Raw genomic sequence first — 23,307 nt, 5'->3', positions numbered from 1 at the left:
CTGACTGGGAGAAGTTTGAAAGCCTCCCTGGGGAGAAGGCCCTGGGGGTGTTGGTGGGGGAGAGGCTGGACATGGCCCAGTCCAGAACCCCCCGTGCCCTGGGCTGATCCCCCAGTGTGGGCAGCAGGGCAGGGGGGATTGTGCCCCTCTGTCCCCTCAGGGGAGACCCTCCTGCAGAGCTGCTCCAGCCCTGGGGAACAGCTCAGCAAGGACATGGAGCTGCTGGAGAGAGGCCAGAGCAGGAACCAAGAGGATCCCAGGGCTGGAGCAGCTCTGCTGGGAGGAAAGGCTGGGAGAGCTGGGATTGTTCAGCCTGGAGAAGAGAAGCTTTGGGGGGAACTGATTGTGGCCTTGCAGGGCCTGAAGGAGCTCCAAGAAAGATGGAGAGAGACTATTTCCAAGGGCCTGGAGTGACAGAAAAAGGGCGAATGACTTTGAACTGACAGACAGTAGAGTTAGATTGGACATTAGGAAGAAATTCTTGGCTATGAGGGTGGTGAGGCCCTGGCCCAGGTTGCCCAGAGAAGCTGTGGCTGCCCCTGGATCCCTGGAAGTGTCCAAGGCCAGGTTGGATGGGCTTGTATTAACCTGGACTGGTGGAAGGTGTCCCTGCCCATGGCAGGATTTGGAACTGGATGATCTTTAAGGTCCTTTTAAACCCAAATCATTCTGTTATTCTGTGACTCTAAGCTGTGCCAAGCAGAGCAGGAGTCACTGCACTCAGAGACAGCAGAACAGTGTGTTGGCTAAAGGGCTGAGCTGACAGATGTGCCAGGCAGAGAACAGTGTTGGGGTGCTTTGAGGAACCACCACTAAGCATGACTTTGCCAAGGTCCTGTCCTGAACTTGTCCCTCCATCTGTCTCCACAGAACAAGCCAAGCACAGTTCCTTTCCCCCCCTGTGCACATGGATTTACAACACATGTGCAGGGTTTAAAGTCTTTCTCTTGCTTTGCTTTAGTGATCATTGCTCTGATGGGAACAAGTGGGCAGTGAGCAGAGCAGCACTGAGGTTTGTGCTTAAACAGTATTTAATTGTAGACAGCTCTGATTTTATGAACCTTGGCATCTCTAACTGAAAAAGAACAGGAAAAAATGAGGGCCCAAGGGAAATCTGGGCTGGGTATTAACTATTACTAACCCAGAAATGCACAAGGATAAATGAGAGACTGCACAGAGAGGGATCAATGTGAGAAACACTATTTTTTGGTCTCTATTACAGATTCTTGGCACTTCTCCTCATATTCTGCCTTCTGGGGACTGAAGGGGAGAAGGTGACAGGTTAATATTCTAAAGCAAAATCTTTTTACATCCTCTGCCTCCAAACACTGAGCAAAGCTGTTGAACATCCAACTTGCTGCATTTGTGTTGACTGCAAGATGCAGCTTCTTCAACTTCCAGAGACAGAGCCACTGTGCTGCCCAACTCCTCCCTCTCTTCTGGCATTTTACTACCTGCTGTCTTTTCAAGTGACCTTGGTCCTATCTCCATTCAATGCTTCTTCTCTAATGAATCACAATGTCTCTGTCCTTGTATTAGTTTGAGAGAAGGAGAATTTATTCCTGAAAGTGTGGTGTTTTTTTTTTTTTACCTGGTTGTATCTGCTGTCTAGTTAATAAAAATAACATTAATGATGATGTTGGTAATGATAATAATAACACTCCCTACAAACTGCACCTTGCTTTGAACATGATAGTGATTTTTAAGGCATTTTTTTGCTAGTCTCTGCTTTTCTTGAAAGCTGTAGGATGCAGCTGATGTGCAAATGTCATTGCATGTTATTAAGGGAAAACTGAATTTTGGCAGCGACAATTAAGAGAGCCTGAAAATGTGCCTATTAAACCCTGTTTTACACTTCACATTTGGGTAAACAGCTCTCAAGGGTTCTGTCTGAGCAGAGTAATTATATTTGTGCCTAACTTAAAGGCTATGCTTAAAGTTCTAAAGTGTAAAGGAAGTATGTGCTCAACAGATTTGGTCGTTTGCACTTCAGAAGCAACTTTATCTGAACTGTTTGAAGCTGAAGGTTCATCCCTTCTTCTTTTCTAGTTTATCTGTTTGCTTTTATCAGTCTGGTCTGTCAAAGCCCTCACAACATCCCTCACTACCACAGTGTTGGGATGTTTCCCTTGGTTCATCTTGGCTGTCTTTGTACAGCATCTGACCAACCTGTTTGAGTTTAAGGTGTCCCTGCCCATAGCAGGGGGTTGGAACTTGATGGCCTTTGAGGCTACTTCCAACCCAAACTATTCTGTGATTCTGGGATTGTATGTACCCATACAGTGCTTTTTATCTTTCAGTAGGAAAGTACCTCTCACTAGGACTTCATTGTTACACTGAACATGCACATCACAAGAAAATACTGTCTGTTATCATTTTATAATACACTGGGAACTTAAGCTTCAAAGGAAGTTTAGTGTGTCCATTCTTCATGTATTGTACTAAGTCCAAAATTACACTGCCAACAGAACCAATTATATAATTTCATTTTTCAATCAGAGCAGCATTTTTGCTGCACTTAATTAAAATATATATAATAAAATAATGGCTGTCCAGTACTTCATTCTCAGGCTTTGCTCTCCAACAAACCATTGAGAAGACAGATCTCTGTGGGTATCTGGATCCCTTGTGCCTTCTTGGCCATGCTCAGTTTACACAGAGGCACGAGAACTTACAGCACCAAGCATTTGTTTCATCAACATGTGAACAGAGACGTGATTATTTCTTCTTCAGCCCAACATTGGCTGATGATCTTTGCAATTATTGTCTTGAGTCTGGTTTCCTCTTCTGGCTTCATGATGGGATCCCGTGTCCCAGAGAGTCAGGGGACCTTCCCTATGAACCATGAGCGTGTGGCCCCAAACCTGGTTTGCACAGAGGGTTCAGAGAGGCTGCAATCAGTCTGTGAGCCTTCAGAGAGCAATGGTGACACTGGAGAGGCTGTAGAATAACTGGGATAGCCATCAAGTACATTTTCCCCCCTACAACTCCTCCTGGGATCCTACAAAATAATTGGCTCCTTCTGAAGGGCAGGTTGCAGGCTGAAGTGTTGCTCTCATTGCAATGTCTGCCTGAGTAAAACTCACCATGAGATTGTTTCTGTGTTTCTTGGCCAGGAGCCTTTCAATAGCACAGAGCTTTGGTGGATAATGTTTGGATGAGCATGTTCCAAAGGACACTTCGTGTGAGGTTTGCTTCAAATCAAGAAGACTGTGGGTTTTTGGTCTTTGTGGAATCACAGGATGGGTAGGGCTGGAAGGGACCACAGTGGGTCATCTGATCAAACCTCTGGTCCATCCCAGAGCACATGGTACAGGATTGTGTCCAGAGGGTTCTGGAATATCTCCAGTGAGGAGACTCCACACCCTCTCTGGTCTCTGTTCAGGGCTGGGTCACTGCCCAGCAAAGAAGTTCTTCCTCATGTCCAGGTGGAACTTCCTGGGCATCAGTTCCTGCCCGTTCCTCTTGTGCCATTGCTGGGCCCCCCCGAGCAGAGCCTGGTCCATCCTCTGCCCCCTCCCTGCAGCCCCTACAGACCTGGGGGAGGTCCCCTCTCAGTGTCTGCTCTGGAGGCTGAACAGCCCCAGCTCCCTCAGCCTTTCCAAGGGAGATGCCTTGTTTATCTGCTGTATTAATAAACCCATTAGGTCCTAAATCAAGTGTGTAACAACTGAGCTTAAAAACAACAATTAAATGATCATTTATCTGTCTTTTCCTGTTACATGATCCACGAAAGCTCCTATTTGATAAACAGTACAGCTGTTAATAATGTGATGAATATAAACAGGAGCAGGAAGAATGACAGGCCAGTGTTTGCTTGCATGTTAATGAGCACACACTGTGTGATAACTGGGTTATTTAGGGGAGGGGGAGAGTGAAATGAAACCTTTTCCATGCACATGAACCTAAACTTTAAAACTTGCAAAGATACCCTCTGGCTCTGCCAATGATCTGTGGAGGATCATGTGCTGGCAGAAGATGTGTCACAGCTGATTCATGTCTGCCTTTTCTGGCCAAGAGTCTGTAATGGATATAATAAATCAGGATCTGGTCATGGCTCAGACTGAGGAAGGGCCTGTGCCTTCAAGAACAGTTGGACAGAGCTGGATAGAAGGGCACAGAAAGCCAAAACCTGCTCTCGTGCAGAGGTGTAAATGTACAGAGGTGTAAATGTGCAATTATCTAAAATGGGGAGACAATGGGATGGCTCCAGGTTTACACCAGAGCACTTGGGAGCATAACATGTCCCAGAGGTGCTTTGATTACTGGCCCATCTTTTTTCATGGATGAAGGGCAAAGGGGACAATAGTGAGGGCTGGGTGACAGTCAGAGAAACACAACCAGAATTGCTTTGGGCTTCCCCAGATGGGCCATTCACTCAAGAGCTGGACTCCTTGTGGGTCACTTCCAACTCAGAATATTCTGTGATTCTGTGATTCTTGCAGACTATATTTCACAGAATCACAGAATCAACCAGGTTGGAAAAGACCTCTGAGATCATTGAGTCCAACTTTTGACCCAACACCACCTTGTCTACCAGACCATTTAGATTATTACATGTTTTTCTGGAAACATTTTCACCTGGGATAAACCCTCCAAGTAACTGTGTTTTCCTAGATGGTCAGAAGATGACAATGCCCAGACTTCTAATCTAATGGAAATTCTCGTTACTGAGGAAAGGAAAAGGTGAAGAATGAATTTCAGAATATGAGTATCTTAGAAAAATCCAGGTTTTCATTTTGGGTCAAGTCTCACAGTTTAAAAATCCTTTCTTCTGAACTCTTGGGGAAGGATTTTTATGGTCAAGACATTAGATCACAATGGATTTTTTTAAGCTCTGCAAATGAAATATATGCAGCCCCTGGGCTCTCTAGCATGAGTATTAGCTTGCATCCTCAGAAAATAAAGGGGAATAGCTTCAGAAGAGAAGGATGTGTCCCAGAAGTCCAGACAGGGAGTTCACATCTCGACATCTGACTCCCTAAGTAGTTACAGGGCTCTCACCATCAAGGAATCAAAGCACCTACAGACATTTGGGCTGATTGACAGTGCTCTAAAATTAGGCTGTGCCCCAGTCATTAGGAGCTATTTAAAAGTCAGACTTTCTAAGTGTTCCTTACCTGCTAAATTTGACGTAACTGTTCCTTCAGCTGTTTTTTTGTTGTTTTTTTTTTTTTGGTGTGTCTTGAAACAATAGCAACATAATAATGAGAAATCTAAAAGTTGTTGCATTGGCAGCGATTGCCCAAGAGCCAAGAGCTGGATGGTTGTCAGGGCAACAGTGAGAGCACCCAGGGTGGTACCCAAGGAAAGGCTTCTGCTGACTCTTGCTTTGCTTCTTTTTATTGGGTAGTTGGTGTTCAAGTTAATTTTCAGGGGTTATTTAAAATATCTCTCTGATCTAATTGTCTAAAAATCTGGAAACAGACTTTAAAATTGCCCTTTTTTTAAATATTACTTGCATTCACTGTATGAATACCATAGATTATGGAATCATGGAATCGCAAAATCATAGAACAGGGTTGCAAGGAACCTTAAAGATCACCCAGTTCCAACTCCCTGCCATGGGCAGGGACACCTTCCACCAGCCCAGGTTGCTCCAAGCCCCATCCAACCTGGCCTTGGACACTCCCAGGGATAGGGCAGCCACAGCTTCCCTGGGAAATATGAATATAAAATTGCATTATTTGTCGTTTTCACTCTGTGTCTCATTCTAAACATCAAGGAGGCCTTTTTTTTTTGCAAGTCTTCCTCTGGAAATCATTCCTTTCAGACACTCCCATGGATCTGGAGCTGGGCAAAGTGAGTGTCATCCCTGGCAAGCTGTCAGTCCCTGTGTGAGACAGCACAGCACCACAGTGGTGCTGTGTGGGAGCCAGAGGGGGAAACCAGGGATTTTGGTTGTGAACAGAGGGCAAGGAGTGTGAAGGGGAGGAGGGGGAAGATCTCCAGGGCAGGGCAACGCTGGCTGCAGGCAGCAGAGCAGAGGGAATTGATTCCCCCATTCGGAGAACTATGCCCTGGAGAGCCTGGACTGCACATGGGAGTTAAAGTGTCATAAGATGTCGTGCGTGTCCAAGCAGTGAAGTGCCAGTGGCTGACCAGGAAATTTGCCTCATCGTGACTAGAAGGGGTTTAAAGGGGCGTAGAAGGGTCTAGAAGGGGCTGCTTTCTATAACTCCCTGACAGGAGGGGGCAGGGAGGGGGGGTCGGGCTCTGCTGCCATGTCCCAAGGGAAAGGAGGAGAGGAAATGGCCTCAAACTGCACCAGGGAAGGTTCAGATGAGAGATTAGAAAAAAATTCCCTGCCAGAGTGTTCAGGCCTTGGAATAAGTGTCCCAGGGAGGTGGTGGAGTCCCTGTGTCTGGGAGTGTTCCAGAGGTGTGTGGATGTGGCCCCTGGGGACATGGATTAAGGGTGATTGTGGTGGTGCTGGGTGAGGGTGGGACTGGATGTGCTGGAAGGTCTCTTCCAGCCTTGGTGATTCTGGGATCCTTGATGATTCTGTAAATGAATGCTTGCAGCTGAAATGCCATTTATGGTGGGGATGGAAGCATGAGGAGGGCTCTGGCTGTTGTGCAGTAACGTGGATGGTGATGGGGATGCTGTGCCTTCAAAGGTGAACTTGTATTAAAGGCTGATGTCCCAATCCAGGTGATATTTCCTGCTGAATCACTTTGTTCAGTACCTGCAGTCTGTGACTTCCAGGTTTGTAACACTTCACTGCAGTTTTGATATGCTGATACCAGCAAGAAATCGTGGTTAATATTGCACTGCATCCATTTCCTCGTGTTCCCAGGGGCAGCAAGAAGCCCAGAGACAGTAACAGCTTCCCAGTTATCCATCAAAAATACAGGAGGTACTGCTTTTTAACCCCCGTGGCTGGTGCTCTAACCCCAGAGCAGATGGAACTGGTGTTGTTGTCATGCCTGAAAGCATTCCCCAGCTCTTCCTCCTGGGAGGTCTCCTGGAGGATGGGGCAGTCTCACATGGTGATCCTCCTGTTCCAATTCCCTTCTCCACCTGATCCTCAGCATTCCTGCCCTGTTTCCTGTTTCAACCTCAGTTCTGCTTCTCTTTTGTTCTGGACCTCTGTTTTGGGGGGATTTAGTGACAGCAATCCTAATATCCACCCCACTGTGGTCCTTAGCTCTTCTGAGGGGGCAGCCAGCAAGACAGGAGACCAATATTCCCTCTCCTGCTCTGGAAGGGATAGACCTGAACAGAGAAAAGGAGAAAGCTGTATTTAAAAGTGATATGCAAAGTATTTTTGAAAGATTTGGCTTTTTATGTCACCCCACCTTGTTTAAGGAACGTCTAGGAATGTTTTCAAAATGTATTTTCTCCTCTCCTTCCCGGTACTTCTCGAGAGCAGCGTGAGTGGGAGTGTTGAAGGGATTTGATCTCACTTTAGGGGGAAAGTGCTACATCTTCAAAGAGGGCTGTTTCTCCTGCAGAAAGGTTAATCAGTCATTGAAGTTAAAGTGGTGCCAGTGAAATGCAAACTGTAAAGGCTGACTGCAATTTTCACGAGGACCAGGTGAAAGAAATTGTAACCACGTTGTAATTTTGATGCTAATATTTGTTCTCTGACACACCCAGAAAACTGGATGGAATGGAGAAGGGTGGAGAGAGAATATTTCCAAGGGGCTGGAGTGACAGGAGAAGGAGGAATGGCTTTTAGCTGACAGAGAGCAGGGTTAGATGGGATATTAGGAAGAAATTCTTGGCTGTGAGGGTGGGGAGGCCCTGGCACAGGTTACCCAGAGAAGCTGTGGCTGCCCCTGGATCCCTGGAAGTGTCCCAGGCCAGGTTGGACGGGGCTTGGAGCAACCTGGGCTGGTGGAAGGTGTCCCTGCCCAAGGCAGGAGGTTGAATGAGATGCTCCTTAAGGTCCCTTCCCACCCAAACCACTCTATGATTCCATGATTCTCTGATTCTAACTGTAGTTTTAGACAGAGGTGTGAACAACCGTCGAAATAAAGGTTATCAATATGATGATTTTTGCAGAAAATCTTTTGGAACGACCCTGTGCCAGGCAACCTCAACACTTCTTACAATTTGGCTGCCTCTCTCGTGTCCTCAAGGCTAGAGTCTTAAGCTGTGTTTAAGTGCACTTGATGGAAGGGATTCCTAGACTGTGCTTTTGAAAATTATTACCTGTTGAGAGTAAAATCTTTCTGAAATCTCTGACATTACCTTACACAGCTTAAATGTTAGAAATTGCTCTAGCAACCTTCCAGTCTGATTATTTGTGGTTGTTTTTTTTTTTTTTTATTTCTAGCCATGACTCACGAGTGCTTGCTGAGAAATGGGAATAAGAACATTACTCTCCAAAATTCATTTGTTGATGAATCCCCCCTCTTGACTCTGCCCTCTGCTTCTTTGTATGACTTCAGCAGCTCCAAGGGACACATATGCTGACAGGGGTGACCATTGATGTAAGAAAGTCTATTTTTAGGGGAATTAAGTGCCATTTTGCCCTGACATGGTTCTGTGTTGCACCTGCTTCTGGCTAATTCATAGCATGTTACCCTTTCCCTCCTGAGCTGAGTGTGTGCTGGTGGTGTGGCTCCACCAGAGAAGAAGTGACCGATTATTTACTCTCAAACTTAAAGGATAGCCTGAATAAATCATGTCTTAGGAATTCTCTGTCCCAGTGTTAGCAAGAACTTGTCACAAAAGCCAGGTTTCCTCCAAGGGCTGGCTGTCCCAAAAAGAAGAATACAGTGGTGTGTGCAGTCCCTGTGACTCAGCTGTCACAGTATTGTGTGTATCAGAAATATTATTTGTGTCATGAAGCTAATAACCACATATCAGAAAGGCTGGATTTCTCCCAGAGATGAAGCACAACAGTAGTTATTAAGCTGAGTTGCTCCTAATTTTATATTAATTTCTAACCCACTTTTTTTTTTTCCTATTTAAGGAATGCTCCATCAGTGGATGTCCCTCTTTTTAAGAGAAAATAAACTTTGCATTTAAATACTTTCTGGCTGAATTGTGTTCATGGCTTTATTGCTACCCACAGTGTTTGTTCTGTGCAGCAGTGCAGGGCTTGGAAAAGATTAGATAAGAAGATAAGGGACCAAGTGGCACTAGATTGTACCTCTATAGCAATGGAGTGGCCTGGGTGTCCCTGCCCATGGCAGGGGGTTGGAACTGCATCATCTTCAAGGTCCCTTCCAACCCAAACCATTCTGTGATTCTATGATTCTATTCAAATACAAGACAAAATACTCATGTACAGTAATTAAAATCAGAATATGATCTTAAATTTCACACCCTGGGCCACAAAAAGTCATGAATTTCGCATGAAATTCAAGATGTTTCCTAGGCCTGACTAGACTTGACCTCTTAGTATGAAGCTTACACGTGGGGAAAGTGTCTGAAGAAGTGTTTGTGGGCTGCTGGAATTGCACTAAAAGAAAAAAAAAAGAGTTAAGTCGTGTGAAAGAGGATTTTTTATAGATGTGGTAATCATAAGGCATATGTGTGGTGTATAGAAGATAGAAATGGTGTATAGAAGATAGAAATGGTGTATGTAAGACAGATATATTGCATATGTACCTTAGGAAAAGCCCAGCCCAAAAGGTGCTTGGCTTTCCCTGTTTTTCAGCATCCCGAGAGTGTGGGCAGAAAACATCAGGAAAATGTGCACTGCAATTGCAGACTGGAGACAAAAGAAGAGTAACTTGGTGGAAATGAGGCTGTGAGAGGATGGAAAGCACCACCCAGGGTCAGCCTTGCTGTTGTTTGTGATGGTACCATGGGGAGGAAGGGAGTTCTGCTATTGATCCGGGCTGAGAACCAGCACTGCAAGGCCTGCAAAGTGAACTCCCAGCAGGAAAAACCTTCCAGAAAAGCAGTTTGTTTATTTGAGCCTTTCTGCCTGAGTGTACTGAACAGGCCCCAGTGGGTAATGAGGAAACAGGTTCAGTTCCTAAAGGTTTGGAACTGATATTTTTAATGAGTGTTTCCCAGCTGCTTGGTAAGAGCAGCAGGTCTAGTGTGGTAGGAATGCACTTTCTGGTGAAACAAATAATTTCAGGGACTTAAGTTTTGCTTGTACCAGTACATTTTGTTCTTCTAGTTCTACTGTGAAGTAGACCTGGGATTAAAAAAAAGTGTGTGGCAGCTCAGAGTGTTCTTTAGGCTCTGTGCTCACTTATTTTGAAATAAGCCAGCTGTGGGTTTGTTGTACAGCAGAATCCCATTAAGGAAGACTAACTGATTCACCTTTTAATCAGGAGGCATGGAAGATTATTGTTTGTCAGTTCACTACCAGGAAGAATTTTGACACCTTAATAAATCTACCAACCGGATATGAAGTGATGTTTTTAGTTTATCTACTCATGGCACCAGAATAGCCTGTGCTTATTCCTCATGGAAGAATAATGTAATGCTGTGGCCTCATTTTAGCCTTTTCTCTTATAATTGTTCTGCTCATTTTCTATGACAGACAGATGACCTGTTAACACATGATACCAGTTCCATTCTGGTGATCAAAACTGCAGCTCCCTTGCTCAGCATTTTCCACAAGCAAAGTGACTGCAGAGGTTCATTCACTCCCAGCCTCCAGCACTATTCCTGCCTCTTTAAAAAGTAAAAATTAATGCAGCCACAACCTCAGAAGAATCGAATATGATCGTGAGTCCCCACTCCCACTCATTTCATAAGCCTGTCTCTTCAAAATATTCCTTTACTCTCCATCGAAACTCTATTTATTTTCTCTCTGTAGACACAGTTATTAGATATTTCATATATAATGCCTCGTACAGTTTCCCACTCACAGGGGTTTGAGCTGGCAGCTGAGGGGGGATTGAATTGCAAGTAGGAATAGCTGAAACTAATGACATTAGCACCATACTGCATAATAAAAACTGTATTAAATGTCTTGAGATGTAAAACTATAAAATATCTTGATGTGAACCGAATAAGAAGAGTCTTTATCTTTTAAAGCTGTTGTTTTCATAAATTGAGATACTTAGTCTTATTTAGCAAATTAGGCTCTACAGTAGTTTGCCACACCTGGAGATTTATTGTATTTAACAACACTCAAACATCCTTTTTTCTCCCAAGGCAATTAAGTGAACTCCCAGACTTCAGATTTCTAGATGTGTTCAAATGAAGAAGATTCAGTACCTTGCTTGGCCTGAATTTTGGATTGTTCATCACCACTGAAAAGTGGGACATTCTGGCTTGAATATTTAAATACTGATGTCAGAATTGTGCAGGTTGGAGTATTTCAGGTTTTGGAAGTGGGGTTGTTTTTTTTTTTTTGGTCAAATGTGTGAAAAACTGGGACATTTTCAGGCATGCACTGCTTTCAGCAATCACACGTGTTCATCAGCCCACGGATCTCCGGCCCGGAAAGGAATCTGAGGGATAGAAGAGAGGTAAAAGAGAGGACACCAAGAGCTACATCTTCTCCTTCTGTGATATCCCAAAGGAAGGGCTCAGGCTGCCAGCTGGGAACTGCAGCCTCTACTCCAGAGCACATTTAGTGGAGAAGGTCAGCCCTGGTTATTCTGCATCCCACAGCTGGTCCCTCTCAGAGGATATGCTCTCTCTCTTCTTCCTCAAAAGACTTGGAAAAACGTGGTTTTACTCTGTTGCAGAATGAGACTTGAACATGACCACATTCCTCAAAGGAGGAAGAAATATTTCCATGCCCAGCTAGAGGCAGGAGGATATTTCCAGACCCTCGGGTTTGAAAGCTTTCCCTGAAACGAGTAAACCAACTCAAAGGAGCGAGGGGAGTGACTTTTGGAAGTTGGTTGCCTTTCGCAAAGTGAAAGAGATTATTTCAGGGAGAAATAATGGATCACCTGAGAAAAGCCTGTATTTTTCAGCAGCTCCAGGCTGGCCCAAGAAGACCAGGCAGCAAAGATAGGTGCCTATAATTAGGTACAATGAACCCTCCCCACCACACCTGTTGTTATTTCCCAGTGCACTGAAGGTGGCATTTTAAGCTCCCCAGCAACACCAGCTACTCTACAGAAACCTGCAAAATAGGTGCCATCAGTTTTGAGACAGAACTTCATCTTAGTGAAGACCTCCCTTTATAAAAGGATAGTACCATATGGCCCAGAATATCAGATCTAAGCTATAAAAACTTATATAAGCTCCTGCTGTCGATGAACGCCACCCAGACTTAGTCTAACTAAGGAACAGGATTTTGTTCTCACAGAATTTGCCTGGATACCTGGCTGACACTAATTTTCTCAGAAATGGTGAGAATTTAGGTTAGTGAGGGCTCCCATTTGTCAAGAACTTAGCACATCTTTTAGTAACAAAATTATCCTCTGTGCTCAGAACCCCCCAAATGAACAAAACTAAACTCCCAGAGGTGCATTTTTCTGATTTTGGCAGCAGCTGTTCCTCAATTGTTATGAATGAGTGAGGAGGGGATTATTAATCTGTGAATTAAATTTGGGTCCCTCAAGGGTCACCTGGCAATCAGGAGTCTTGGAACCACTGATGCCTGTCATGGTGAGCTGGAGGGATGGATGCAAGTTGCTGGGGGTGACCTTGGCTCTTGCAAACCTGTATGAGCATCTGGAGAAACATCTGGAGAAGCAGCTGGAGAAGAATCTGGAGAAGCAGGGACAGAGAATTGCACCTACCTATTCCCTCACCTGTAGAGCACGAGGGCAAATGTGGACAACTCTGAAAGTGGTGGGACCAGCTGAGGCCAGACTGAGGAGGCAGAGTTGGATGGAGCCCATATGGAAAAGAAGGAGCAGGGAAAGGAAGGCTTTGCTGGGAGGGAAGAGGCATTTGGTGTGAAGGGGATGGAGTTCAAGGACTCCAAGGCAAACAAAGCTGGTGAAGGGTCTAGAAAACAGGTCTTGTGAGGAAGAGCTGGGAGGGTTTATCTGGAGAAGAGGAGGCTCAGGGGGGACCTCATTGCTCTCCCCAACTCCCTGACAGGAGGGGGCAGGGAGGGAGGGTCGGGCTCTGCTGCCATGTCCCGAGGGAAAGGAGGAGAGGAAATGGCCTTGAGTTGCACCAGGGAAGGTTCAGTTGAGAGATTAGGAAAAAAATTTCACTGCAGGAGTGGTCAGGCCTTGGAATAAATGTCCCAGGGAGGTGGTGCAGTCACAATCTCTGGAAGTGTTCCAGAGGTGTGTGGATGTGGCCCCTGGGGACATGGATTAAGGGTGATTGTGGTGGTACTGGGTGAGGGTGGGACTGGATATGTTTGAAGGTCTCTTCCAACCTTGATGATCCTGTGACTCTGTGTCTCATACTCTGCTAACATTTGTGCTTTCTGTGATTGATTTCTCAGCTTGTTTCCCATGATTATGTTTCAGAAGCCTCCAGAGCTGGAGACCTTGACTAGGGGTTGAGGCATCTCATCTTCTCTGATCTTGGTGGCACCTGCCCAGCAGTGCCCTACAGCAGATATATTCCCACACTCCTGAAGTCCCTGATCCAACAGAACTGCTGTCTCTGGAGAGCAGGATCACGGAGAAGATGGTGCCTGAGGAGACTGATACAGGGACACTGGTGCCTGCTGCCTGTCCCTTCTTCCTCTTGGAAAGACCATGCTTTTCTGGGTGTACACAAATCATCTGTAAAGGTAACCACCCCACAGCACCATTTTCATGACTGTGTCACCACATTGAGAGGATGCAGCTTTTTCACAGTCAGACTCAGCCTGCAGAGAGTCCAGTGGCTCTGTGGAACCGGGCTGCTTGTGCTCTCTCTGGTGTTTATGGTACAGGACACTGCTTTTCCCTTCCAGCAATATGATACCAGTGTCCTCTCTCTGCTGGGCACACACAGAGTCAGCTAAATCTCCTTCCAAAGTCAGAGTCCACCTGCAAGTGTGCTTGTGCTGTTTTGAATCACACAGGTTTATATTTCTTTTAAATATCCTCATGAATTAAACATGCCCAGTGTGTCCACTTCAGCTTTCAGGCAGTGTGGTGCTGTTTTTCATAGGTTTTGTTTCTGTGGGATCATTTCTTAACTTCCTCTGTGTACACAGCGTCCTTCTCATGGTTTCTGATGAGAATTTGACAGAGGTGAGCATTCACACTTGGGTTTACATTGTATACTTTGGCTGCAAACCTCAGCCCAGCAAACCTCCCGACCTGCTGTTCCACCCAGCCCATGGATATTTCTGTGTCCAAGGAACAGCCAGGGCTGCAGTCGCTGGGCTGTTCCCTGCACCAGAAAGAAGATTTCAGAACAGATTTAAACATCAGCATTTGTATGACTGGTAATCTTGTTCCAAAACCTTTTTCTGCTGGCACTTCTGGAAGCTGCAGCTAGAAGACAACTGGCAAGGCTCAGGCTTCTCTTTAAACTGTTGTGTGTGTTGGTTTATGATTTCTGGTGCGATGCAGCTGCTGTGTGGCCACTCCTGGGTTGTGTGAACCGGTACTGAAGGTAGTTAAGCAGATTGTGTTTGGTGCACTTTGCATGAGTGGGACAGTTTCTCACCACTTCTCTGCTGCTCTGATCTTCACGTCCAGTGTTCCTAAGTGTCATTCTGCCTGGTGCCCAGGTGGCACATTAGGGGGGAGGTAAGTTTACCCAGAAGGACTGGGTAATCTTATTCCTCTGTGGGCTGCAGAGATGCTCATCTCTGATTAAATAAGACAAAATAGCAAAGTTCTAGACCAAGTCCTTCTCCCCAGGGAGGAATTTAGATCCCTGAAACACGGCTCAGTGTTGCCCTGCACACACTCACAACGGTGCTTTGCACACTCCTGTGTGGCCACTGAGTATCAAATCTCTGGTGCTGCTCCCGAGATGGAGCAGGCACAGATGAGCATTTTAGGAAAAAACAGTATCTTTTCTTAACATACCCATGGCAAAACCACCCTGTGTCACTCCCTGTGACAACCCACCCTTAAGTGGAAAGAAGCACCCAGTGCTCATTGAGTAAATGCTCGTGGTGGAAAAGAAGGACAAAAGTCAGAGATTTCAAGGCCAGAAAGTTTTATCAGTAAATTCCACGCTTGGCATGGAAATTGGTATATAGTCCTTGACCTGCTATGTAAGCAGATGGCAGTGGATTTGGGGAAAGAGGTAGGGAGAAAGGGAAGAGGAAAAGAAAGGCAGCAATTAAAGGGCACGAGAGCAAGAAAGCAAGAAAGAAGGAAAGATAGAAGGAAGGCAAGAAAGTAAGAAAAAGAAGGAGGAAAGGGAATGAGGAAGTGAAGGAAGGAGGGAATGAAGTCAGTCAGTCAGTCAGTCCTGGTTCCAACATGTCCAGGCCCGACCTGGCACTGGAGCAGGCACTAGTCCTCTGGCCATCCCATCATGAAAACCACCGGAACAGCCGGCGCAGAGCCCGGAGCATCCGCCTGAAGCGGGAGGGACGTGTCCTGTTGAGCTGCCTCTCTGCCACCTGGTTTCCAGGGCCAGGAGAAGCTGCTGCCTGTGCCCACTCCTGGAGAGCAGCGTCAGGGTCCTGCAGGAGCTGTGGGTACAAGGGATTGACCCAGAGGGTGTGGATGGTGATGCCTTCCCACTTCACCTGCAACAGCTCATCGATGCTGTCATCTCCCACTTCGGATAGGTTTATGTCACTGTCTTCCCCTTCTTCGTCCTCCTCATCCAAGGCCCCCCAGTTCATCTGTGGCACTGCCAGGACTGACCTTACAGCTGCTGCCCACAGCTGCTGCCCACTGATGGTCTGGGCTTCCATCCTGCTAGGTGAGGGACTGGGGAGGCAGCAGGGGCTGTGCCTGGCAGGGACCAGCTCGTAGACCGTGGGATTCACAGGGGCAGGAGTGTTCCTGGGACAGCTGGGCCCCTCCTGAGGGTGCTTGTCATTCATCGGGCCTGAGGGCTCGTCCCTGAGGTTGTAGCTAAAGTCATGTTTCCTTTGGGACAGCTCTTTGTCAGCCGAAGGCAGGAAGGAATTAAGGAAGGAAGAAAAGAAGGAAGAAAGGAAGAAAGAAAGAAAGAAAGAGAGGAAGAAATGAAGGAAGGAAGGGGGAAGAGGGAGGGAAGAAAGGAACGAAAGGTAGGAAGGAGGGTAGGAAGGCAGCTCAGAAGGAAGGAAAGAAAAAAGGAAAGAAAAACAGAGAGAAAAACAGAGAGAAAAAAAGTCCATTAGTCCTCGTTTGAGCCTCGATCTGGCTGATGGTTCCAGCGATGATACAGCTGTGTTGGTCTGGCTGATGGGAAGTCCAGTGTCCTGGGGGCCTTTCAGCTGCCTGATGTCAGCTTGTGGCAGCTTGAGGTCACTCTCTGGAGAGGAGGAGGAGAATGAGGAGGAGGTGGCATGGGATGGCAGAGGCCACCTTGACACAGCAGCAAGCCGAGCTGTGACTCCGATGCAGCTCCATGTGGCACTGTCCCACCACTGGCTTCTCCTTCTTGCCCTGTCCTTCACACCTGGAGTCCTCTGCAGGCTCAGCAGTTGGCCCTGGGCAGGCTGGGAGTTGGGGTTCCCCTTCTCCTCGGGCAGGGCATGGCTCTGTGATGTCACAAAGGTCTCTGGGCACACCCATGTCCCACGTCACAAAGGGCCCTGGAAGGTGCCCCCATGTCACAAAGGGCCACCCCCGGCCCCCCATGGACAGCGGGACCGCCTGGACCCGGCCCGGGGCAGCCCCGGCACTTGTGGCCTTTGCAGCCCCTGCTGTGCCCGGAGCCCTGCGGGGCTTTGACCACGGTCCCACACGACCCCCGCTCTCCACAGGGCACAGCTTTGCAGGCTGGGCTGACCGGGGCAGCAGGAATTGGCCCCATGACCGTGCCAGGGAGCTGTGGGCAGTGTCTCCATGGCCAGGGGAGGGCCGGGCACGAGGGGTGTCCCTTAGGGCTCTGCCTTGGCCCCGCGGCTCCTCAGGGCCTTGGACAGGGACAGACAGTGGTACCAGTGCACCCTCAGCACGGGGACAGGGGACGGGCAGCTGAGCGGGGCAGGGGACACCACGGAAGGACGGGGCCATCCAGAGGCACCTGGACAAGCTGGACAAGTGGCACCACAAGAACATCATGAGGTCCCACAAGGCCACGTGCCAGGTGTGCCCCTGGGTCGGGGCAATCCCAGAGTCACTGAATCACCAAGGTTTGCAGAGACCTTCAGCATCATCCAGTGCCACCCTCACCCAGCACCACCACAGTCACCCCTAATCCATGTCCCCAAGGGCCACGTCCAGACACCTCTGGAGCACTCCCAGAGATGGTGACTCCACCATAACCCCAGGAAACTTATTCCAAGGCCTTGCCACTCTATTAGCAAAAATTAGTCAGCCTAAGATACAACTTTCAGACTAGTTGAAAAAAAAAATAAAATCTCTTCCAACAGCCTTTTTGAGATAACTTTGTGGTCATTGTATTGCAAAGGGAAGACTTCAGGAATTAAAGCTTTAGCATACCTAAAAGAAAGTACAAAACTACGTAACATAGCAACTACATTCAAGGAAATCTTTATTTTTTTAACAAGATCAGAGATCTCCCTTAACAGGAACTTGATGAAATTTCTTTACAACCCAAAAATGCAGATCTTGGTCTCCAGTTTCAAGACCTCTCCCTTATCCAAGAATCCATTCAGGGTGGTTTTTTCGTTTAGTCAGGTTGGCCTCATCCAAGGGCAGAAAATAAGAACAGAAGAGAACAGAAGGACTAGAAACTATTAAATTGGTATAACAAGGATCCAAATTTCCTACTCAGATCTCTTTTGTGTTTTGAAGTTTCCCTGTGTGCTGTCCCATTCCTGAGAAGTGCTGGCCAAGAGGGAGACAGGGTCAGGAAATCTGGAGGGGGGTCTCTGTTCCCTCAGGCCCTGATCTCGGTTCAGTGTGAGCAGGGACAGGACCCAGGGAAGGGCTGGAGCTGGGACAGGGCAGGCTCAGGGTGGATCTCAGGACAAGGTTCTTCCCCCAGAGAGTGGTGGGCACTGCCCAGGCTCCCCAGGGCAGTGGGCACGGCCCCAAGGCTGCCAGAGCTCCAGTAGGGTTTGGACAATGCTCTGAGGGACAGGGAGGAGTGTTGGGGTGTCCTGGGCAGGGCCAGGGCTTGGGCTTGGTGATCCTTGAGGGTCCCTCCCAGCTCAGGATATTCTGTGATTCCCTGATTATTTCTGCTGCCAACACCCATCTTGCTCCCGAGATGGACCCGGAACAGAGGAGCAGGATTGGAAAACTCAGCATCTTTTCTGACCAGGTTGTGCCGACCCAGCCATAAGGGAAAGGGAGCAGCTGAGAGTGGTAAATGCTTGCGGTGGGAAGGAGCGACGAGAGTCAGAGAGTCCACAAACCATGGAATTGCTTGTTAAACATGTATAAACTTTTATTAATAGATTTGATGAATAATATTATTAAATATATTGCATATATTTATACTTCATTGTTATATATTATGTTTTATTATATATTACATTTATCTAATATATTGAACACATAACACTGAATTAAATTTATCAAAAGAAAGAAATAGAGAAAGACAGAAAATGGGGAAAGAAAAAAAAGAGAAAAAATAAAGAGAGAAAGTGAGAAAGAGAGTAAGGGAAAAAGTAAACAGCAAAAAGAAAAAAGAAAGGATAAAGAAAAAAGAAAAAAGAAAGAAAAAATAAAAAAAAAGGAAAAAGAAAAAAAGAAAAAAGAAAAAAGAAAAAAGAAAAAAGAAGAAAAAAGGAAGAAAAAAGAAAAAAAAGAAAAAAGAAAGAAAAAAGAAAAAGAAAAAAAAAGAAAAAAGAAAAAAGAAAGAAAGGAAAGAAAAAAAGAAAAGAAAGAAAGAAAGAAGGAAAGAAGGAAAGAAAGAAAGGAAGGAAGAAGAGAGGGAAGGAAGGAGGTAGAAAAATATGATACCAAAAGGAGGTGTTGATCCAGCTGATGGATGTTAATCCTGGTCCCAGCGTCGATCCACATGATGAGATGGTTAATCCTTGTCCCAGCGTCGATCCACATGATGGGATGGTTAATCCTTGTCCCAGCGTCGATCCATGCTGGGATGGTTAATCCTTGTCCCAGCGTCGATCGCTCTCCTCATGCTGGGATGTTAATCCTGGTCCCAGTGTCCACCCAGCTGGGTCGGCCAGACCGATGGGAAGCCCAGGATCCTGGGGGTTCTTTGCCCATCCTGTGGAAGCCTGAGGTCCATCCGCGGGGGGCGGAGGAGGCAGAGGAGGCCTGGGCGGGCTTCTCCTCATCCATGGCCATTGTCCTGCAAAGAGGGGGAGAGGGAGAGGGCGAGTGAGGGAGGGAGAGGGAGGCAAAGAGAGCAAGAGGGAAGGAGAGTGAGGGAGAGGGAGAGAGGAAGAAAGAGGGAGAGAGAGAGAAGGAGGCGCTGCTGGGGAGCAGCTGAGATGGGCTGAGATCTGCACCCCTTATATACCCCTGGGGCAGGGCGGGGTCTGGGATGTCACAAAGGTCTCTGGGCACACCCATGTCCCACCTCACAAAGGGCCCTGGAAGGCGCCCCCATGTCACAAAGGGCCACCCCCGGCCCCCATGGACAGCGGGACCGCCTGGACCCGGCCCGGGGCAGCCCCGGCACTTGTGGCCTTTGCAGGCCCTGCTGTGCCCGGAGCCCTGCGGGGCTTTGGCCACGGTCCCACACGACCCCCGCTCTCCACAGGGCACAGCCCGGGCTTTGCAGGCTGGGCTGGCTGGGGAAGCAGGAATTTGCCCCATGGCCGTGCCAGGGAGCTGTGGGCAGTGTCTCCATGGCTCGGGGAGGGCCGGGCACGAGGGGTGTCCCTCAGGACTCTGCCTTGGCCCCGCAGCTCCTCAGGGCCTTGGACAGGGACAGACAGTGGCACCGAGTGCACCCTCAGCACGGGGACAGGGGACGGGCAGCTGAGTGGGGCAGGGGACACCACGGAAGGACGGGGCCATCCAGAGGCACCTGGACAAGCTGGACAAGTGGCACCATCAGAACATCATGAGGTCCCACAAGGCCACGTGCCAGGTGTGCCCCTGGGTCGGGGCAATCCCAGAGTCACTGAATCACCAAGGTTGGCAGAGACTTTCAGCATCATCCAGTGCCACCCTCACCCAGCACCTCCACAATCACCCCTACTCCATGTCCCCAAGGGCCACGTCCAGACACCTCTGGAGCACTCCCAGAGACGGTGACTCCACCATAACCCCAGGAAACTTATTCCAAGGCCTTGCCACTCTATTAGCAAAAATTAGTCAGCCTGAGATACAACTTTCAGACTAGTTGAAAAAAAAATAAAATCTCTTCCAACAGCCTTTTTAAGATAACTTTGTGGTCATTGTATTGCAAAGGGAAGACTTCAGGAATTAAAGCTTTAGCATACCTAAAAGAAAGTACAAAACTATGTAACAAAGCAACTACATTCAAGGAAATCTTTATTTTTATCAAGATCAGAGATCTCCCTTAACAGGAACTTGATGAAATTTCTTTACAACCCGAAAATGCAGATCTTGGTCTCCAGTTTCAAGACCTCTCCCTTATCCAAGAATCCATTCAGGGTGGTTTTTTCGTTTAGTCAGGTTGGCCTCATCCAAGGGCAGAAAATAAGAACAGAAGAGAACAGAAGGACTAGAAACTATTAAATTGGTATAACAAGGATCCAAATTTCCTACTCAGATCCTTTTTGTGTTTTGAAGTTTCCCTGTGTGCTGTCCCATTCCTGAGAAGTGCTGGCCAAGAGGGAGATGGGGTCAGGAAATCTGGAGAGGGGTATCTGTTCCCTCAGGCCCTGATCTCGGTTCAGTGTGAGCAGGGACAGGACCCAGGGAAGGGCTGGAGCTGGGACAGGGCAGGCTCAGGTTGGATCTCAGGACAAGGTTCTTCCCCCAGAGGGTGGTGGGCACTGCCCAGGCTCCCCAGGGCAGTGGGCACGGCCCCAAGGCTGCCAGAGCTCCAGGAGGGTTTGGACAATGCTCTGAGGGACAGGAGGGGATTGTTGGGGTGTCCTGGGCAGGGCCAGGGCTTGGGCTTGGTGATTCTTGAGGGTCCCTCCCAGGTCAGGATATTCTGTGATTCCCTGATTATTTCTGCTGCCAACACCCATCTTGCTCCTGAGATGGACCCGGAACAGAGGAGCAGGATTGGAAAACTCCGCATCTTTTCTGACCAGGTTGTGCTGACCCAGCCATAAGGGAAAGGGAGCAGCCGAGAGTGGTAAATGCTTGTGGTGGGAAGGAGCGACGAGAGTCAGAGAGTCCACAAACGATGGGAATTGTTTGTTAAACATGTATAAACTTTTATTAATAGATTTGATGAATAATATTATTAAATATATTGCATATATTTATGCTTCATTGTTATATATTATGTATTATTATATATTAGATTTATCTAGTATATTGAACACATAACATTGAATTAAATTTATCAAAAGAAAGAAATAGAGAAAGACAGAAAAGGGGGAAAGAAAAAAAAGAGAAAAAATAAAGAGAGAAAGTGAGAAAGAGAGAAAGGAAAAAAGTAAACAGCAAAAAGAAAAAAGAAAGGATAAAGAAAAAAGAAAAACGAAAGAAAAAATAAAAAAAAAGGAAAAAGAAAAAAATAAAAAAGAAAAAAGAAAAAAAAAAAAGGAAGAAAAAAGAAAAAAAAGAAAAAAGAAAGAAAAAAGAAAAAAGAAAAAAAAAGAAAAAAGAAAAAAGAAAGAAAGGAAAGAAAAAAAGAAAAGAAAGAAAGAAAGGAAGGAAGAAGAGAGGGAAGGAAGGAGGTAGAAAAATATGATACCAAAAGGAGGTGTTGATCCAGCTGATGGATGTTAATCCTGGTCCCAGCGTCGATCCACATGATGAGATGGTTAATCCTTGTCCCAGCGTCGATCCACATGATGGGATGGTTAATCCTTGTCCCAGCGTCGATCCATGCTGGGATGGTTAATCCTTGTCCCAGCGTCGATCGCTCTCCTCATGCTGGGATGTTAATCCTGGTCCCAGTGTCCACCCAGCTGGGTCGGCCAGACCGATGGGAAGCCCAGGATCCTGGGGGTTCTTTGCCCATCCTGTGGAAGCCTGAGGTCCATCCGCGGGGGGCGGAGGAGGCAGAGGAGGCCTGGGCGGGCTTCTCCTCATCCATGACCATTGTCCTGCAAAGAGGGGGAGAGGAAGAGGGCGAGTGAGGGAGGGAGAGGGAGGGAAAGAGAGGAAGAGGGAAGGAGAGTGAGGGAGAGGGAGAGAGGAAGAAAGAGGGAGAGAGAGAGAAGGAGCCGCTACTGGGGAGCAGCTGAGATGGGCTGAGATCTGCACCCCTTATATACCCCTGGGGCAGGGCAGGGTCTGGGATGTCACAAAGGTCTCTGGGCACACCCATGTCCCACGTCACAAAGGGCCCTGGAAGGTGCCCCGTGTCACAAAGGGCCACCCCCGGCCCCCCATGGACAGCGGGACCGCCTGGACCCGGCCCGGGGCAGCCCCGGCACTTGTGGCCTTTGCAGCCCCTGCTGTGCCCGGAGCCCTGCGGGGCTTTGGCCACGGTCCCACACGACCCCCGCTCTCCACAGGGCACAGCCCGGGCTTTGCAGGCTGGGCTGGCCAGGGCAGCAGGAATTGGCCCCATGGCCGTGCCAGGGAGCTGTGGGCAGTGTCTCCATGGCTCGGGGAGGGCCGGGCACGAGGGGTGTCCCTCAGGGCTCTGCCTTGGCCCCGCGGCTCCTCAGAGCCTTGGACAGGGACAGGCAGTGGCATCGAGTGCACCCTCAGCACGGGGACAGGGCACCGGCAGCTGAGCGGGGCAGGGGACACCACGGAAGGACGGGGCCACCCAGAGGCACCTGGACAAGCTGGACAAGTGGCACCATCAGAACATCATGAGGTCCCACAAGGCCACGTGCCAGGTGTGCCCCTGGGTCGGGGCAATCCCAGAGTCACTGAATCACCAAGGTTGGCAGAGACCTTCAGCATCATCCAGTGCCACCCTCACCCAGCACCACCACAATCACCCCTAATCATGTCCCCAAGGGCCACGTCCAGACACCTCTGGAGCACTCCCAGAGACGGTGACTCCACCATAACCCCAGGAAACTTCTTCCAATGCCTTGCCACTCTATTAGCAAAAATTAGTCAGCCTGAGATACAACTTTCAGACTAGTTGAAAAAAAAAATAAAATCTCTTCCAACAGCCTTTTTGAGATAACTTTGTGGTCATTGTATTGCAAAGGGAAGACTTCAGGAATTAAAGCTTTAGCATACCTAAAAGAAAGTACAAAACTACGTAACATAGCAACTACATTCAAGGAAATCTTTATTTTTTTAACAAGATCAGAGATCTCCCTTAACAGGAACTTGATGAAATTTTATTACAACCCAAAAATGCAGATCTTGGTCTCCAGTTTCAAGACCTCTCCCTTATCCAAGAATCCCTTCAGGGCAGTTTTTAGTTCAGTCAGGTTGGCCTCATCCAAGG

At 47.7% G+C, this 23,307-nt stretch overlaps 3 long non-coding RNA genes across 3 annotated transcripts in view; 1 reads left to right on the top strand and 2 right to left on the bottom strand.

Moving 5' to 3' along the window:
• The window catches only part of LOC135410394 (uncharacterized), a 69,949-nt gene that overhangs the window by 25,334 nt on the left and 21,308 nt on the right, over positions 1 to 23,307 (top strand). The gene's annotated exons all lie outside the window — the stretch shown is intronic.
• LOC135410393 (uncharacterized) lies at positions 14,939 to 16,629 on the bottom strand. Its single transcript, XR_010428660.1, has 2 exons — positions 15,618 to 16,629; positions 14,939 to 15,439 (listed from the first exon to the last, which is right to left on the bottom strand). It is a non-coding gene; the product is annotated as an uncharacterized LOC135410393 (long non-coding RNA).
• Positions 18,840 to 21,980, bottom strand: LOC135407218 (uncharacterized). The gene is made up of 2 exons (XR_010426766.1): positions 21,695 to 21,980; positions 18,840 to 18,953 (listed from the first exon to the last, which is right to left on the bottom strand). It is a non-coding gene; the product is annotated as an uncharacterized LOC135407218 (long non-coding RNA).

Source organism: Pseudopipra pipra, chromosome 2 (assembly GCF_036250125.1).
Source record: "Pseudopipra pipra isolate bDixPip1 chromosome 2, bDixPip1.hap1, whole genome shotgun sequence".
NCBI lineage: Eukaryota > Metazoa > Chordata > Aves > Passeriformes > Pipridae > Pseudopipra > Pseudopipra pipra.
Note: the sequence above shows the minus strand (reverse complement) of the source record. Positions and strands in the feature narration are given on the sequence as shown.